Genomic DNA, 19889 nt, shown 5'->3' on the forward strand with positions numbered 1-19889 from the left:
TGACTAAGGAGGATAGAAGGAGAATTGATGCCTTTGAGCTTTGATGCTGGAGAAGAGTATTGAGAATACCATGGACTGCTAGGAAAACAAACAGATTCATCCTGGAAAGTGTTAGACCAGGCTGCTCCTTGGAGGCAAGGGTTCTGAGGCTTCATCTGACATACTTTGGACATGTTGCAAGGAGGGACCGGTCCTTGGAGAGGGACATCATGCTTGGGAGGGTGGAGGGACAGCGCAGGAGGGGAAGGCCCTCTATGAGGTGGATTGATTCGGTGACTGGGATAATCGGGATGGGTGTGTCAGAGACAGTGAGATTGGCACAAGACAGAGCAGAGTTTAGGGCTGTTGTACATAGGGTCGCTATGAGTCGCAAGCGACTCGACGGCACATAACAACAACAAAGATGAGAAGGTAAGAAGGAACAGGAAGCTAGATTAGTGGAAGCAGAGCAGCCACAATGGAAAGAATGACAATGCAGACATATTGTTACAAAGGCCATTGAATAATATGTACAGAAATGACTGAAAGAGAAGCTGCGGAAGTCACTCCTAGCCATGCTATGTTCAGTTGCTTTCTGTGTACCTGAAAGGTGAACAGTGAATCAGGATGACATGAGAAGAATCGATGCCTTTGAATTATGTTGTTGGCGAAGTGTTTTGAATACCCCATGGATTGACTAAGAACAAACAAATCTTTATTGAACTAAAGAACAATACTGATACCATGTTTCCTAAAGAACAAACATCTGTATTGCAATCAGGGTTTCCCTTAAAGGCAAGGATAGTGAAACTCGATCTCACTTGGGGCATAATTTCAGGAGGAAGAAGTCCTTGGAGAGAGACGTTGTGTTGGGTAAGGCAGAGGAGCAGAGAGGAAAAGTCTCAACAAGGTGAATTGACTAAGTGATGGTAACAAAGGGCCGGATGGTGTCAGAGATTGGGAGGATGGCCCCGCATGGGGCAAGGCTCAGACCTGTGGCTCATGGGGTTACAATGAATTGTCAACTTGATGGCATCTAACAAAAACAGGAATTGCAACAGCAATTTGTTATGTAAATTTTCTCCAAAGTCTCAGTAAAAGTGTGTGTGTATGTTTGTGTGTGTGTGTGTGTTGTCAAATCAGATCTGACTGGTACAGGAGCAGATTGTCCCTCCTTCTCCAGCAGAGCATCTGGTGGATTCGAACTGCACTCCTCTGGGATTGCAGTGCAGCTTCTTGCCACTAGGCCACCAGAGCGACCTAAAATTATTTCTTTATTTATCTATCTATCTATTTATTTATAAAGAAATCATTAAACAATTAAAGAGTTTTTCTTTTACTTTTCAAAGAGAGGACTGTACTGGGGGAAGGGGTGGGCAGGGAGAAAAGTGCAACAATGAATAAATGGAAATCCAAAGTCTCTGTAAATTTTCATTAAAATTAATAATAAATTTTTTTTAAAAAAAGAAATCATTAACATCCACCAATCTGTTAAGATTCTGTGCTTAGAAACTTTGCTCACAGCTTTGCTCAGTCCAAACAGTGCTTCTCAATGGGGGACGATTTTACTGCCGGGGCAGCTTTGGCAAATTCTGGGGATGTTTTTGATTCTTACAACTAGGAGGGGGTGGGTGCTACTGGTGTATAGTGGGTGTCCACTAGGGATGTTACCCTACAATGCACAGGCCAGTTCACAATGTGACAAGGATCTGGATTGCAATATCAGAATCACACAAAACATCAGTGGTACTAAGATTAATACACACTGACCAATAAGCACATTGAGGAGAGAAGCCTTTCTTTGTCTGGAATTACCTGGCAATTGGAGCAGTTCATGGGTTTGTAGTTCATCTCAACAACTCCATTTACCTTTAGCTACTCTGAAAAAAACCCCCACACATGAGGGCACATGGGGGACCCAGGCAAGTCTGTTCCTGACTGGAACTAAGCCACAGGCTCCTGGGGAAAGCAGGTTAAAATGCAATGATGCTGTCATGTTCTGCTCACAGCTCTTCCTTGGGCTTTACTTGCTTCTCTGTACGACAGGGCTGGGAAGGTGGAGTTGCATGGGCTCCAGGAATCTGAAGCGCAGATGCTACTTTATGGTTTATGAGCCTAACCACCTGTGACTCGCGCGTGATTGACTCATTGGTTTACGTGCAGACACGCCTCAGAGCTTTTATCAACAGGAGGCTGCTCTACAATGTGTCTCCCTATTGGAATCAAGGTGGGGCCTCTGCTGAGTTATTTCTGTTCCCTGGAAACCTTGGTCAGGGTCTGGCTCATTTGAAAAGCAGCTTCCATTACTTCAGTGCCAACTGTTCAGTTATCCAAGGCTGAGTCTGCACTGGGACTTTGAACTGGGACATTGAACTGCTCTTTAAACCTTTCAGTGATGGCAAACATAGTGAAATTGGAATGAATATGAATTTATAAAACGTGGGTGTACCAGAACCATAACTGGGGCAGAAATAGTTATGGATTGATGCCTTATTAGAAACTTAACCTTCCTACTTGGAAAAAAAAAAGGCAGGGTGCATGTTGCATAATAACCACATTTCTTTGCTGATGGATTTGGGAAAAATGGTACCCTTCTCAAAGATGGTGGCCAAATGCCTTGCTTTGAACATGTGTGACTCTCTCCAGCCCTGGAAATAATCTACTCTTTTGCATCTGGCTCCTGGAAGGAGTCATGACACCTCTTCTCTGTCTCCCATTCCAGGGGGTTGATCCTTAATTTTCTTTCCTCATTTATTGTTCCAGTACCAATCACATAGTAAAAATTCAGATAGATTGCAATTTTGTTGTGTTGACCTTGACTGATCAAGTTCAACGCCCTGCTTCTTATGACTTCTACATGGGCTGGATAAACACTTATTTTCTGATTATCATCATTTTATAAAAGAGGATACTGAGGCTCAGAAAGGATGGTAGTAGCACATGGCTGAGAAAGGTAAAGTTGAGGTTCAAACCTGGGCTGTGTCCAACTCCAACATCTCATCTATGCTCTTTCTGGTGTGTTACACCCTCCTATACATGGTAGATGCTCTGTAAACATGCCAGAGAATGGACCATATCCACTCTTCCAATCTTCTTTGTTGATAGAACTTCTGGATTTCAGCAGGAAACTTTGCTGCCTAGCTGTGTTGACTAATGGCCACCCTTCCTACTCTCCTTGTTACAAGGTGTAGTGTGTGACTAATTCCTACCAACAGAATGAGAGTGGAGGTAATATGATAGTTTTGGTTCTTGCTCTTAAGGTGGCCAGCCTCTGCTTCCTTTTCTCAACCTCCCACTGGCAGGAATGTGAATGTGATGGCAGGTATGTGGCAGGTGGTGGGAGCTGAAAGTTGAAGATGGAAGAGCTACAAATCAGAAAGAGTGTGGAATCCTAACACCATCTCCAACCCTGAATCTATTTCGTTCAGATGTGCAAAAGAAACTCTTTATCTAGGAGACATAACTGCTTGTGTCTTTCTTATGAGATTCAGTATGTATTTCAATAATGCATTCTGTCAAACAAGTGAATGAATGAATGAGTTAGTAACAGGAGAAGCTATATATAAACATTCGCTCCTTATAGAAATGCACTGGGGCTCAGGCGGGTACAGATGCAAGTGCCCCCATGTGTCCTCTTAGGTCCCCATATTCCTCTCTTATTAGCCAGGCTGCCAAGTTAGTACACTCTATGCACTTTAACACCACGTGTTTGCCAGTTTGTTGTATTGTGATGCCTTTCATGTTGCCATGTGCTGGAAGCGATGCGACCATATTTCAACTCCTGGCAGGGTCTCCTATGATGCACGGTTTTCAATCAAGTTTCCAGTCTGAGACAGACTTCTTGTAAGTGCCGCCAAGTTGAGTACTACTAACAGCAACTCTGTGAACAACCGATCTGAACTCTGCCCCGCGCCATTCCCAACACATTTGAGTCCCTTGCTGCAGACACGGCATCGGCCCCTCTCGTTGAGGGTCAGTCTTCCTTTCCTTCACTGACCTTCCACCTTTCCAAGCATGTTGTCTTTTTCCAAGGATTGCCATAGGAAAGTCTGCTGGTAGGGACCTCTCCAAAGTACTGAAGAGCAATGGTGTTACTCTGGAGACTAAGGTGCACCTGATACAGGCCATGGTCTTTGCAATCACTTGTTATGCATCAGAGAGTTGCACAATGACCAAGGAGGATAGAAGGAGAATTGATGCTTTTGAGCTGTGGTGCTGGAGAAGAGTACTGCTAGGAAAACAAACAGATTCATCCTGGAAAGGGTTAAACCGGGTGGCTCCTTGGAGGCAAGGATTCTGAGGTTTCGTCTGACATACTTTGGACATGTTGTAAGGAGGGACCAGTCCTTGGAGAGGGACATCATGCTTGGGAAGGTGGAGGGACAGCGCAGGAGGGGAAGACCCTCTATGAGGTGGATTGATTCAGTGACTGCGTCAGAGACAGTGTGATTGGCACAGGGCAGAGCGGAGTTTAGGGCTGTTGTATATAGCGTCGCTATGAGTCTCAAGCGACTTGGCGGCACAGAACAACAACAAACAATAGCCTCTCCTAACAACACACCCAACATAGATGATGGTTCATCAATTTTGCCTCCCAGGAACATTCCGGTTGCATATTCTCTAAGGACATGGTGATCTATTTCTGAAAAACAGCCTGTAAAAACTTTATTAGCTGTCAGCAGAACATGGCCTGATAGAGTGCTGGACCGTAAGCCACTCAGGTTGGAAGACACTCAGTGTACGGCTGGGGCAGATCCGCCTCTACAAAGAACAGCTGACCTGGAGGTAACTTCAGTGAGGCTTGGGGGCCCTTCATTGCCTGAGATGGCAAGACCAAAGGTGAAAGGAATCATGCAGTAACAATAAAAATGTGAAATGCACAAAGGAAGACTCTGGGATGATTGGACGTTGTAACAAAAAGGAAACAGAATGCTCAAAGATCAACAAACAACTTGGGCAAGAGTGAGCTGAAGTGGACAGTTACGTGGTGGTCATGTACCATCGAGTTGGAACCAATGCGCAGCTGACCCTCCAGTGGATTTTCAGAGGCAGTAAGTCACATGGGAGGAGACTGCTCATCTTTCTTCTGCGGAACGGCTCGCACGAATCCAAACTGCATGGCTTTGGGGTAGCAGTGCAGCTCCTTTCCACTGGGCCACCAGAGCTACACAGTATTAGCCATTTTGAATCAGACAATCATGTTGTCTGTTATATCTAGAATAGAAAACTGAAGATGTTATCTGTTGTCAAAAAGAACATTACAAGATCTATTCTGAAGTATAATCCTTGCTCTTGGTGACAGAATAATATTCATGTTATGTGCCAAGCACTGGAGTCGAGGTTGAAGAAATGGAAGATTTTTACTAACTTTTATAGACTGACATTGAATGATATCATAGTTGGAGTGGTCGAGGGACAGAACAGGAAAGGAAGATACTGGATAAAATGGCTAGGATACAATGACTAGGGCAATGTGTGTTAGAGATAGTGAGATTGGCACAGAATAGAGCAGGGTTCAGAGCTATTGTGCAAAGGGTTGGTATGAGTTATAGTCGACTAGATGGCACATAACAACAACACAGCCTAAAATGGATCAAACATGCAATCAAGATGCATTGGCAATTCCTGGGAATTGGAATGTGATGATTAGAAGAAGAATTAGCACTTGGGAAATGTGGCCTTGGTGAAAATGAAATGGTACATGAGATCACATGATAGAATTTTGCAGGAACAATGAGTCATTTATTGGAAATACCTATTTGAAAAAAAAATTGCAACACAGGTGGCAACCGTATGAACTCTTTGGATGGGATACACAGGAATCATATTGACTACATCTGTGGAAAGAGGCAAAGGGGAAACTCAATGCCATCAATCAGATCAAGGCTGGCAGTGAACTGGAACAGATCATCACTTGCTTATATGCAAATTCAAGGTGAAGCCACAAAAAATTTAAAATATGTTCACAAGAGCCAAAATACCACCTTGAATATATACTATTTGAATTTAGGGACTATTTCAAGAATAGACTTTATCAATTGAACAGTAATGACCAAAGAGCAGATGAGCTGTGAGATGACATCAAGGATATTATAAAGGAAGAAAGCCAAGGTCATTAAAATATAAGAAAGAAATGAAAGATTAAAACAAATGTAAGAAGATACTCCAAAACTTGCTCTTGAATGAAGAGTAGCTGAAACAAATGGAAGAAATAATGAATAAAAAGGATTTCAAAGGGCAGCTTAAGAAGACAAAGTTTTTTTTGTAATAAAATGTGCAAAGACTTGAAGTTAGAATATAAAAAAGAAGATAATTTGACATTTTTTAAGCTGGGACAAGTGAAGAAAAAAAATGCAAGTATGAGGTATAATATTAAAGAATTCTATAGACAAAATTTTGAACAATTCATGAAGCATCAAAAGAAAATGGATCTACTCTGAGGCTGGAAGAATTAGGTGGTACTTGGCTATTGAGAGATCATGATACAAAGTCCCTGATGGAGTGTGAGGACAACATGGAACAAAACCAATAATCAGAAAAAAAATACTGATTCATGGGTCTGATAGGACTGGTGGAGGCTGAGACTGGCCCTTTTCGTGGCCGAAATTGTACCCTTCCAAAATAAGATTTATTGATAATGATATAATGTGGAAGCTATGTAAAATTCTCCCTTGCTCAGATAAAAAAAAATCGTTTTAAAAGGAACAAGTGGGAAGAAACACCCCCCTAATCCCATCTCAGCCCTTAACCAATGTAAAGGGATTTTCTTTGGGTGTGGTCTGTAAATACCTTTTAACTTACTAGAAATAAAACGGGGGCAGGGGCGGGGGAACCCAAGCTGGGGTTGAGGAAACCTTACAACCCTCAATAAAGATTCGCCAGGAACAGAGTGTGCCCTTTTAGAGCTGGGCTACTGCTTGAGGAAGCTCCCTGACACTAGGAAGGCCTGGACACAAGGACATACCCGAGGAACCGGACCTTCTCCAAAAGCTGGCCCTCTGAATTTGGACTTCTGGCCTCCTGAACTGTAAGAGACTAAATTTCTACATCTGTTGTAGCAGCAGGAGATTACCAAGATACAGAATACTGTTATTGTTGTTAGGTGTCATTGAGTCAACTCCAACTTGTGACCACCCTGATAGAACCCCTGTCGTGACAGATCGAACCCCTCCTCAGCCCTGGATAATCTTCACAAATCTCTGCTTTAGGCTCATGGTTTCAACCAGTGTGAAGCTAACTTGTTGAAAATCTTAACTCTCCTTTGCTGAACTGCTTTGTCAAACATGACTCCCTCTTCCAAGGACTAGCTCCTCTGTGCAGTATGAAGAGTGTAAGTAATGCCACAGAACAGTGTGTCTGGATTTTTGTATGGAAAACAAATTTGTTCTGCAAACTTTCACATGAATCATAACCAAAAAATAAACAAGAAAAAGAAAAGAAGATGGAATGAATCTACAGTCACTGTATCAAAATTAATTGGTCAACACTCTACCATATCCGGAGGTAACATATAATCAAGAATGGATGTTATTGAAGGAAGAAGTCCAAGTTGCACTGAAGGCATTGGAGGGTGGGGTAACTAAGTTTCAGGAACTGACAGAACACTTGTTAAAATGTTTCAACAAATGGATGCAACATTGGAAGTACTCATCTGTGTTGTCATTTGGAAGAGAGCTACCTAGCCAAATGGTTGGAAGAGAGCTACATTGTACCCATTCCAAAGAAAGCCAATGAATGTGGATGTCATCAAACAATATTAAACAGTTGCAGTAGTATATCAACAGAGAACTTCCAGAAGTCCAAACCAGATTTCTGAAGAATGAGGGCTATCATTGCTGATGTCTGATGGATCTTGGCTGAAAGTAAGGAATAGTAGGATGGTGTTTATGTCGTTGTTGTTGTTCTTGTTATGTGCCATCCAGTCACCTGCGACTCATAACAACCCTATGTATAACAGCCCTAAATCCTGTTCTATCCTGTGCCGTTCTCATTGTCTCTGACACACCTACCCTCATTACCCCAGTCACTGAATCAAGCCATCTCATCAAGGGTCTTCCTCTCCTGTGCTGTCCCTCCATCCTCCCAAGTATGATGTCCCTCTCTAAGGACTGTTCCTGCCTTGCAACATGTCCAAAGTATGTCAGACGAAGCTTCAGAATCCCTGCCTCCAAGGAGCATCCTGGTCTCACCCTCTCTAGGACGAACTTGTTTGTTCTCCTGCAGACCATGGTATATTTAATACTCTTCTCCAGCACCACAGCTCAGAGGCATCAATTCTCCTTCTATCATCCCTAGTCATTGTCCAGCTTTTTGACACATAGCATGTAATTGTAAAGACCATGGCCTGTATTAGGTGCACTTTAGTCTCCAGACTGACATCATTGCTCTTCAGTACTTTGAAGAGGTCTCTGACAGCAGACTTTCCCAGTGCAATTTGTCTTTTAACTTCCTGGCTGCTGGTAAGAGTGTTGATTGTGGAGCCAGGCAAACTGAAGCTGTCAACAATCTCAATCTTTTCATCATCCATCATGATGCTGTCAGTCAGCCTAGTCCTGAGAATCTTTGTTTTCTTGATGTTGAGCTTCATTAACTGTGTATATTTACTGTGCAAAAAAACTACATAGGTCACAATAAATTATGGTTATCATTGTGAAGAATGAGTAATTCCAGAACATACTATTGTGCTCATGCAAACCTGTAAATAAACCAAGAGGCAATCATTCAAAATAAATGGGCATATTTTGTGGTTTAAAATCAGAAAAGGTGTGCATCAGGGTTGCATCCTTTCACTTAGAAGTCGACTGATTAATTCAATAGTAAATAGATGATAGTTATAAAAAGACTTCAGGTCTTTTGTTCATAGGATCGCTATAAGTCACGATTGACTCGACGGCAATCAACAATGGCAGTCACAATTTATTCAAGAAGTTGGACTAAGTGAAGAACAAGAGAGGCATCAGGATTAGAGAGACTCACACACATCATTGCAGATGACACTACCATGTTTGCTTGCAGCAAGGAGGGCTGGAAATACTGATGAAGATTAAAGAACGTAGACTTCCCAGGAACTAGACAGGGATGCCCTTTGTCATCACCCGTTTAATGTTGTATTGAGATTCTTAGCCAGAGCAAGAAGGCAAGAAAAGGAAAGAAAAGAAATTCAAACTGGAAAAGAGGAAGTGATACTATCTCTATTTGCAGATGATTTAAACCCATGAAGTGTTCCCTTGTTCTGTTTGGGCAACTGCCTCTCTATGTATAGGTTTTATGTGAGCACAATTATGTGTTATGGGATTCCTATTTTTCTCAAGGTTAGCTATAATTTGTTATGACCACAGTTAAATGTCTTTGTATAGTCAATAAAACACAATTATCTTTCTGGTGTTCTTTGCTTTCAGCCCATTTCCGTCAGACATCAGCAATGATGTCCTTCATTCCATGGCCTCTTCTGAATTCCATCTGGAATTTTGGACAGTTCCCTATTAAATTACTGTTTCAACTATTTTTGAATAATCTTTGACAAGATTTTACTTGCATGAAATATTGATGATGCTGTTCGATAATTTCTACATTCTGTAGGATCACTTTTGGGGGGGGGAATGGGAACAAATATGAATTTCTTCCAGCCGAGGAAGACGAGGTAACTGCTTCCAGATTTCTTGGAAATAGGCTAGGGAGCACAGTCAGGGATGCATCAGTTTGTCGTAACACCTCCATTGGTATTCCATGAATTCCTGAGACCTTTATTTTTTACCAGTGTCGTCTTTGCAGCTTGAACTTCCTACTTCATTACTTTGGTTCTTGATTCTATGCTACTTCCTGAAAGGTTTGGCATTGACCAGTTCTTTCTGGTACAGCAGCAGTGTGTATTTCTTTCATTTGCTTTTGATGCTGGGAAAGGGTTAGTAAAAAAGAAAGGAAGACTCTCAACAAGATGGATGGACCCAGTGACTGTGTGATGTCCAGGGTTTATTGTTCACAAGGGTCCCTTACCTATTGACTCTGGCTTTGCCACATGGCTAGGTAGAAATCGGCAAATAGGGTGTGTTAGTCTATTCACAAGGGAATTGGATAGTTACACCATTAAATTGAGCCGATTCAGTAGCAGAAATTGGAAATATTAGGAGCCATGAAGAAGAGGAAGCAGGGATTGTAATGTGTGTTCTTTGGGGCTAGAGATTCCCGTGCCAGCCAGACTCAGATCTACAGCTTATTGCACAGAGGGTTACTGTCAGTGGCAGGTGACTCGACGGCACATAACAACAATTTATGACATAACTGAGCTCTGGTGGCTTAGTATTGATGAATTGCGCGGCCAGCCCAGAGGTACATGTTTTGAATCCACCCTTGTGTGGTATGGGTCTTTCTGATGCGACGGTAAACAACAACAAAAACAAGGGAACATTGTTGTTATGTTCTGTCGAGTTGCCTGCAACTCATATGGACCCTATTAACAATAGCTCTGAGCGTGACACATCTGCCCCCATTGGCCCAGTCAGTAAGTAGTGCTACCAATTGCAGTTGCAAGGAACTCCTTGCCACCACCTGCTGGCAGACAGTGATACTGCACACGAGCGTGCCTAAGCTCACTGCTCTCCAGCTGATTCTAATTCATTGGCCCCTGTAGGGCAGAGCAGAATTGCCCCAAATAATTTCCAAGGATAGAAATCTTCATAGAAATGCTCTATCTTAGCTTTCTCCCATGAAGCACCTGGTGGCTTAAAACAGTTGACCTTTGGTTAGACCCACATGCCCACCAAGGCTCCTTCTAGCTTATTGGGGGTTCGTAGTGCAAAGGAGATTCAGGGCAATTATGAGGAGGGTTAGGAAACCGTGGAGCAAGGAGGGTTGTGGGTCAGAATTGGACCAAGGGGTTGGTCTGGATGTGGTGGTCAGGAATACAGGCTCTGGGATCTACAGATTTGAGTTAGAATTCCACCTTCACTGTTACTGGCTGGGTGAGTTTAGGCAAATTTGGGAAGTTTCTTTGAACCTCAGTTTCCTTCTCCACAGAGTGAGGGTATACGAGTTACCTTGTTGATACATGGTGGTGAGGAGATTCTAAGAGGAAATTCAGCCATTCGATCACTTATTGAACCAATATTGAATACCTATGATGTCAATGATTAGTTGATAATGGCATCTAGATTATAAGGATGGAGCAGAGAATAAGACCTGGGTCCCACCTTCCTGGAGCTTACAGTCTGATGGGGAGGAGTCTCTAATGAAACAGATACACCTGGAAGATAATCGCAGGCATTGAGAAGCAGTAGAAAGGACAATAAAGTAGCGGATCGCTTTGTGTGTGTGTGGTCCCATTATTAGAGATCAGCTGGGTCAGAGAAATAACTCTGAGGAGGTGGCATCTGAACAGAATAGACACAAAATGCCAGTTAAAGATCCTGGTGCAGAGTAAATGCTTTACAAAGGGTGGTGGTGGCGATGTGCAGCCGAGCCAGAACAGACGCATAGCTGATCCTCTGAGGGTTCTCAGAGGCTTTGACTAGCATCCCAGGCAGCACAGTCAACTGTTTGACTCTTAGCCCAAAGACGGCTAGTCGGAGCACACCCAGTGGTGCCTTGGAAGGAAGAGTTGATAATCTGTTTCCAGAAGTGTAATCCTGGGGCCATGCATGGCATCCCCAGGAGTGGGAAGTGACTCCACCGAAACGAATAACACACTGTTACACCAATCCGAGGGAAGGAAGCAGCAGGAGAGCCCAGAATGCACTTCTCCTCAGGCCTGAAGGGGCCACAGAGCGTAAGAGGGGACACAAGAGCCCAGAATGCACTTCTCCTCATGCCTGAAGGGGCCACAGAGCCCAACATGGGAGACGTGTTGGGCCCTGCGAGTTGGGAGATCCAGCCGTTGCTCATTCGGTGGTGGGTCAAGGTGCGGGGCACTGATCTCAGGCCCAGCAGCACATCCAGACCCGAGTGGCCTTGGGACAAGTCACCAACTGGGTCCCCATTTGGAAAACAGCCGACTGTCTTCCATGTGAGACTAGCATGGGGTCTCAGCAGAGGCTGGTTTCTTGACCAAGAGCCACAGCCTCTCAGCTCAGCCTACAGCCCATATCCTTTTCTGTTGAGTCAATTCTAACATGACCACAGTGAGTTCAGGGTTTCGAGTTACGAGAACAGACCGCATTGTTACATAGTTGTGGAGTGTGGTGTTGTTATGTACCTTTGAGCTAGAACCAACCCATATCTGACCCTCCAGTGGGTTTTCAGAGGCAATAAATCACACGAGAGGAGACTGCCCATCTTTCTCCCACAGAGCAGCTGGTGGATTCAAACTGCATATCTTTGTATCGGCAGCACAATTCCACACCAGTAAGCCACCATCAGGATGTTGGCAGGGTCACTTTCTTTCCAGAAATTCTGTGGGGAGACCCTTGTCTTGGTTTCTGGTAGCCCCAGACCAGACTTGACTTGTAGTTGCAGCAGATGTCCTGTAGGGGGCTGTCCTGCTGCTGCTCTGGGTCCATCCTACTCCAACCTGACTGGGTCTTCAAAGATCTTATTTGCCAGCCAGGCTGTAGTCACAGGTACTGGGGTCAGGACTTCCACAAGTCCCCTTGGGGACACACAACTCAATCCATTGTAAATTTTGGTTTGAGGTGCCCAGTTTTGTGGTACACACATGAAGCTAAGACGTTTGCTACCAATGCCACAAGGTAGAAAATGCTATCAATTTTGTACCATCTCAAAACTATTCCCAGGCCTTTCCGGTGACTCCTGCCCTCTTCAGTTTGGCGGAAGCACTGTTCTGGTATTTTCCATTGTAGGTTGTTGACAAGTACTGTTGAATCAGCTCTGACTCACACAAACAACAGAAGGAAAACACTGGTCCACAGCCATCCTCACAGATCCTGCTGTTCTCCAGCCTCCTGCTGCAGTCACTCTGTCAATCTACCTCTTTTAGGGTCTTCCTTTAATTATTTTCTCAGTGGTGCTTTAAAAGGCATGGCGTGTTTCTCAGGCGCTGGCCCCCTCCATAGAATGTGCCCAAAATATGTGAGGTGAAGTCTCACCATTCTTGCATGTAAGAAACATTCTTAGGGGGCCGGGCGCAGGAGGGAGCAAAGCAGCGCCGGCAGCCAGGGAGATGCGGCACCTAGCCTTCCTCCTCGCCCTCCTCGCCCTACAGGCACTCACTTCCGCGGCAGCCAAAAAGGTCCGGGGAGCGAATGCGCGGAGTGGGCCTGGTGGCCATGTACCCCCAGCAGCAAGGACTGCGGAGTGGGTTTCCGTGAGGGCACCTGCGGAACCCAGACCCAGCGCATCCGGTGCCGGGTGCCATGCAACTGGAAGAAGAAGTTTGGAGCCGACTGCAAGTACCAGTTTGAGAGCTGGGGCGCGTGTGACGGAGGCACTGGCACCAAAGCCCGCCAGGGCACACTGAAGAAGGCGCGGTACAATGCCCAGTGCCAGGACACCATCCTCGTGATGAAGCCCTACACCCCCAAGACCAAAACTAAGACCAAAGCCAAGAAAGGGAAGGGAAAGGACTAGAGGCCTGAATGCCAAGGAGCCTGGCTTCACCCTCCTGCAGGCCCAAGATATAACCCACCAGTGCCTTTTTTTCTACACTAGCTTTATCAATCACGCTCCGCCTCTCCTCCTCACTCCCCCACATATATCCCCTCACCCCAAGCACCCAGATTGGGGAGGGTCCCTGGATTCTGGGAAGTTTGGGCCTCCTCCCAAAAATATTTGATTCCCACTTGATCTCCCCACTCTGTTCTTTCCCACAATGACACCATGACTAAGAAACAAAATAAACCACCTATTTCCTCCCCCCCCAAAAAAGAAACAGTCTTAGGGGTGTTTCTTCCAAGATAGAACTGTTTACTCTTTTGGCACTCATGGTACGGTCAATACTCTTCACCAACCCGCAATTTAAAGGCATCAATTAATTTATGGTTTTTTTTGTCTTCCTTGTTCACTGCCTAGCTTTCAGCTGCACATGAGAAGGCGGAAAAGACCATGGCTTGAGGCAAGCACACCTTAGTCTTCACAGTGACAGCCTTGCTCCATTGTAGTTTAGTTGTGTTTATTCCAGGAATTTTTATCAATGGAATTGTGTGTACACTCTTTTTTTTGAGGGGTATGCTTTTTTTCTTTGGTGGCTGATGTCTTCCCCTCAGCACAGGATTTTGGCAACTCATCCAGGTGGTGGCGGCTGACAGTGGTTGCACGCCTCTAATTAAGGCCAATTTGCCTAAGGAGGAAACAAATGTTGAGTCGAGGAGGAAGGCTTGTGGGCAGGAAGTGTGGGAAATTTCTCTTTAAAACTGGGTTTGGGTGGCTGTGGAAAACATTTTGGTGGTTCCTCAAGAATTTAAACATAGAATTGCCATATGACTCAGCAATTTCACTCCTAGGTATATCTTGAATGAAGCAGGGACTCAAACAGACATGTGTACAGTGATGTTCAGGGCTGCACTGCTCACAGTAGCCCAAAATGAGGAGACCCTAGTGTCCAGATGGACAAACGAAATGTAGCAAATTTCTGATGTCTATTCCATTTCCTGTCTGTCTGTCTATCCAGCTATCTTTATCTGATGGCCCAGTGGTTAAAGGGTTGTGCTGCCATCCCAATGTCAGGCAGTTTGAATTCACCAGCTACTTTATAGGAGCAAGCTAGATGGCCAATACCCCACTGTAGTCAGCTGTGAATTGGTTCCAACTCCACAGCAGAGAGAGTTTGGCACAGTTTAAAAAGAAGAAAAAAGCTTCCTTGAATCAGAATGATAACAAAACCCAAGAGCTCTGGCCTTAGAGTTCCACCCCTGAAATGTGTTTCCTCAGGTTGGGCACCAGCAGGTAGACAGCACCAGCAGGTGGGCAGCATTACAGCTGTTGGAGGCTGGGCTCCAGGGCCCCCTGGTGGCGATTCTTGTGTAACCACAAATGCCCATACGTGGGTTTCCCAGGATGGGATGGGTGCTTTTTTTTTTTTTTTTAAATTGTATTATTTTTACGTGTACTGTCAAATCAGATCTGACTGGTATAGCATGAGATTGCCCCCTCCTTCTCTAGCAGAGCATCTGGTGGATTTGAACCGCATACTTCTGGAATTGCAGTGCAGCGTCTTGCCACTAGGCCACCAGAGCTCCCTAATGGGCGCTTCTTGTTGTTGTTGATTGCCTTCGAGTGTAGCACAACTCATATTGACTCTATGAACAAAAGGCTTGAAACCCCCCTACAACTATGGACACTTATCAAAGTTCATGGGATTTCCAGAAGCATGTTGTTTAGGAAGTGGATGCCACTCCTGCTTCCAAACCTGTCATACTATGTTATTGTTGTTATGTGCCATTGAGTCGCTTGTGATGCATAGCGACCCTATGTACAGCAGCTCTAAACCCTTCCCTGTCCTGAGCCAGTCTCACTTACTCCGTCACACCAGCCCCCATTGCCCCGGGTACTGTCTCAATCCATCTCATCTGGGTTCTCCCTCTCCTGTGCTTTCCATCCGCACTTCCGAGCATGATGTCCTTCTCCAAGGACCAATCTCTCCTGGCCTTGTGCCCAAAGTAAGTGAGGCGGGGCTTCAGAATCCTAGCCTCCAAGGAGAGACTTGGCTTCACCCTCTCCAAGACAGACCAATTTGTTTTCTTGGCCATCCATGGTATGTTCAATACTCTTCTCCAGCACTACAACTTGAAGGCATCTATTCTTCTTCTGTCATCCTTAGTCATTGTCCAACTTTCTGAAGCATAACAAGTAATTGAGAAGACCATGGCCTGGATTAGGCGCACCTTTGTATCTCGACTGACATCGTTGCTCTTCAGCACTCTGGAGAGGTCCATGACAGCAGATTTTCCCAGTGCAATTTCTCTTCTGATTTGATGACTGCGGGTGTTAAGAGTGTTGATTGTGGATCTGAACAAGCTGTAATTGTTAACAACCTCAATCTCTTCTCCATCTAATATGCTGCTGCCAGTTGGCTCAGTGGTGAGAATCTTTGTCTTCTTGATGTTAAGCTTCAATCCATAGAGGTCAGGAATTCCTTGTTTCTGGTTGGGCCCTATCACTGAGCACATACTCAGTGATCTTAGCTTGTAAAATTGTTGACAATATCCATGGACCATTTTAACAATTTACACATGTACAAGTCAAGTGATAATATGCTCTAAGTATTGTGCAACTATTTTCATCCTCTTTTCCTAAATCGCTCTTCCCCCATTGACACAAACTCACTGCTCCTGAAGTTTTCTATCTAATCCTCTGATTTGCTGTTAATTGAATCAAATGTAGATAATTCTTTCAAAGGGCACACAGCTCAAGACAAGATTCTTTTTTACTAATTAAACTATTAGCAAGCAGAATAAAGCAGAATAGAGCTGATGCATTTGATATAAAGTGTAGATTATCTCAGGGTAGTATCCTGTGACTTTAGTCAGCCTCATTTGCTCTAGGAAGTCTGGATTCCAAGAGAATTTGAAAATCTGTTCTGCATTTCTCCTCCTTTTGATCAGGATTCTTCTATGGATGGTGACCAATCTAAAGTGACAATGTAGGTCTTTCTCCAGCCTCTACTGTACGTCTCCCACTCCTTTCTGATGTATATTTTGTGGCATCCCATGAGCCAGCCTATTTGTAGTCATGCCTTTTAATTCACGTTGTTACATGGAGTGGCCTTGAAAACACACACATGCTCAATGCAATACATGTCCTGATCTTCTGAGTGCTGTTACCAAGGGTGTTGACTGTGGATCCAAATAAAGTGAAATAATTGACAAATTCAATCTTTTCTTTATCTATAAGGGAGTTCTGGTGGCCTAATGGCAAGAAGCTGCATTGCAATCTCGAAGGCACATAGTTCGAATCCAACAGCTGCTCTGCGGGAGGTTAGGCAATTGCCTCCTGAAGATTAACAGTCTCTGAAAACCCACAGGAGGGTTCAGCTATGGGTCAGTTCTGACTTGACAGTACACAACAACAACAACAATCATGATGTTACTTATCAACCCAGTGGTGAAGATCCTCGTCTTCTTAATGTTGAGATTGCAATCCATATTGAAGGCTACTGTAGTCTTTGATCTTCTGCAGCAAGCATTTAAAGTCCTCCTCACTTTCAGCAAGCAAGCTGTATTATGTCATCTGTATTATGCATATTATTGATGAGTCTTCCTCCAATCCTGAGGCCACATTCTTCTTCATAGAACCTGGCTTCTCAAATTATTTACTCAGTGCATGATTTACAGAGTGCATAGATATGGAGAAAGAATACAACTCTGACACACACCTTTCCTACCATGATTTTAAATCATATAGTGTTCCCTTACTCTATTCAGAGAACAGCTTCTTGGTCTAGGTCTAAGTTTTATCTGAGCATAATTAAGTGTTCAACTTTGGGGATGTAGCCAGAGGGACTAGTCTCTGGAGAAAAAGGATATCATACTTGGATGGGTGGAGAGGGTCAGCACAGGAAAGGGAGATGAGATGGACTGACACAGTGACTGTGGCAGTGGGTCAGGTGTGTCAGAGATGGTGAGGTTGGCTCAGAGCTATTGTTCACAGGGTCACTGGAAGTCATAATCTACTCGAGGGCACATCACAACATCTAAGTGTTCTGGGATTCAGTTTTTATTATCCATCCCGCTGAGATTAATAGCAGACTGTAGGAAGTCTCAGGTCAATGTAGTCCAAATGCTTAACTAGTTGTATAAGTCCGTATTTTTTTGTGTGAGAAAAATGTATATTTAAAATTAGCCAGCTGGACTCAGTTTAGATGATCCCAATTTTGTTGGCAACATCCAAAGCATCATAATCAGCAGCAAATCGAACATAGGCCTTCTTCTCTCCCTCAAGCCTAATCAAGGTGTTGACCTTGGCCACATCAATGTCATAGAGCTTCTTTACAGCTTGTTTGATTTGGTGCTTGTTGGCCTTGACACCCACAATGAACACAAGTGTGTCGTTATCTTCTATCTTCTTCATGGCTGACTCAGTGGTCAGGGGAAATTTGATGATGGCATAGTGGTCAAGCTTGTTTCTCCTGGGGGCGCTCTTCCGGGGTATTTGGGCTGCCTTCGGAGTCTCAGCGTCTTAGGCCGCTGGAAGGTGGGTGACGTGCAGATCTTTTTTTTTTGGCTGTGGACGCCCTTCAGGACGCCTTCTTGGCCTTTAATGCCTTTGCTTTGGCTTCAGTTTTGGGAGGGGCAGGGGCTTCCTTCTTCGCTTTCGGCACCATCTTCGTAGTCCATACTTTCTAACATTAACAGCTTTATCCATGCCTTAGGTCTCCAATTATTCTTTGGCCTTTGGGTTTGGTGATTCCCTAGAAGGTCTTTCAGAGACTCAGATTTCTCAGGAGAATGACTCTCACGTGACTGTAGCTATGTGGGCTGGTTTTGTAGAAACTAGTGAGCAACAGGCCAGGCTGGATGTAGCTGGATGCTTAGTTCACCATACACGATTTTTCAATCCATACAACTTATCCTCCAGCAGGCTTGAGCTAAGTTAACGGTCAAGTTGCTGCTCCTGGGGGAGCTCTGGTGGCCTAGTGGTAAGAAGCTGCACTGCAATCCCAGAGGAGCACGGTTCGAATCCACCAGATGCTCTGCTGGAGAAGGAGGGACAATCTCCTCCTGTACCAGTCAGATCTGATTTGACGGTACATGCACACACACAATAATAAAATTAAAAAAAAAATTTAAAAAAAAGTTGCTGCTCCCATGTTGGTGTTTCCCTGCACGTCACAGTGTGGAGAGGTTTCTTATATTGGTCCCACAACTGTTGATGATTTGCTAAACCACACGCCCATAGTTAAGGTGGTTGGAAATCATTGCCTCAGAGGGGGCTAGGACAGCCAATGATCAACATTTTTTGACACCACAGATTTCTAGTCTTCTCCATGTTAACCATAATTTCTCATAAGCCACACAGTCAAATGCCTTTGCATTATCAATAAAATACAAGTAGACAAGACCGTTCCTGTAAAAATCAGATAACTAGTAAAACATATGGAGATCCAAGGGGGTAAGGGGTGGGAACAGAGGGGTGAGGATGGGTAGCGGTGAAATCACTGGGTGGCACAATTTGGTGGGTGGAGGGAAGGGGCAAGGAAATGGGAAGGAGCTGGTGGGACCTCAAGAGACAGGGTAATGGTGGGAAAAGTGCAATGGTAATTAATTTTATAAAACAAAATAAATGGTAATGATTGTAATCATTACAATGATTGTGTAAACACAATGTCAATGAAGAAAAGTGTGAAACACAATGTGTATGGACTTTGTAAGTAAGCCAAACAAAATAAAAAGAAAAAAATACAAAAATACATTCCTCTGATAATTTCTGCTTCCAGCTAGGATCCATCTGACATCAGCAATGATATCCCTGGTGTCACGGCCTCTTCTAAACCAAGCTTGACGTTCTGGCAGCTCTTTCTCAATGTACTTTTCTAGCAATTTTTTTAAAATTAAATTTTATTAGTTTTAATGAACATTTACAGAGATTTTGGGTTTTCATTCATTCATTGTTACACTGTTTTCTCCACCCTCATCCCCAGTTCGTTCTTCTTGCCCCCCATGTCTGTTTTAATTGTCCAATTGCCACAGTGCTTGTCAAAGCCAGTTCTGATTAATCTCCTTTGTCAGTGTGTCCCTTGCCATTCCCTATCACTCCTCCCTGAGAGAGACTTCACCCTGATTCATAAGGAAAAGGGGATGGCGTATTCTCTTAGCTACTTCCTGCTGAAAAGGGACGCTGTGAGTTTCGATTTTTGGGGGATGATCTTCATCAATTTTTTTTTACTATATCCTTTTTTAGTTAAAATCCTTCAAGATATACACACATTTCAATGATTGCAAGCTTTAGTTGAATAATTAAAATCCATTGAAGAGATCTTGAATGTATAAAAAAATTCCAAAACACCTGAAAATTATAAACATTAA

General features: G+C 43.9%; 1 pseudogene; it reads left to right on the forward strand.

Annotated features, from left to right (window-relative positions):
- Positions 1 to 13090: 13090 nt before the first annotated feature.
- On the forward strand, positions 13091 to 13497 carry LOC102868033 (annotated as a pseudogene).
- Positions 13498 to 19889: the final 6392 nt, after the last annotated feature.

Source organism: Elephantulus edwardii, unplaced genomic scaffold (genome assembly GCF_000299155.1).
Source record: "Elephantulus edwardii isolate Elephantulus edwardi_28Jun2011 unplaced genomic scaffold, EleEdw1.0 scaffold00015, whole genome shotgun sequence".
Lineage (NCBI taxonomy): Eukaryota > Metazoa > Chordata > Mammalia > Macroscelidea > Macroscelididae > Elephantulus > Elephantulus edwardii.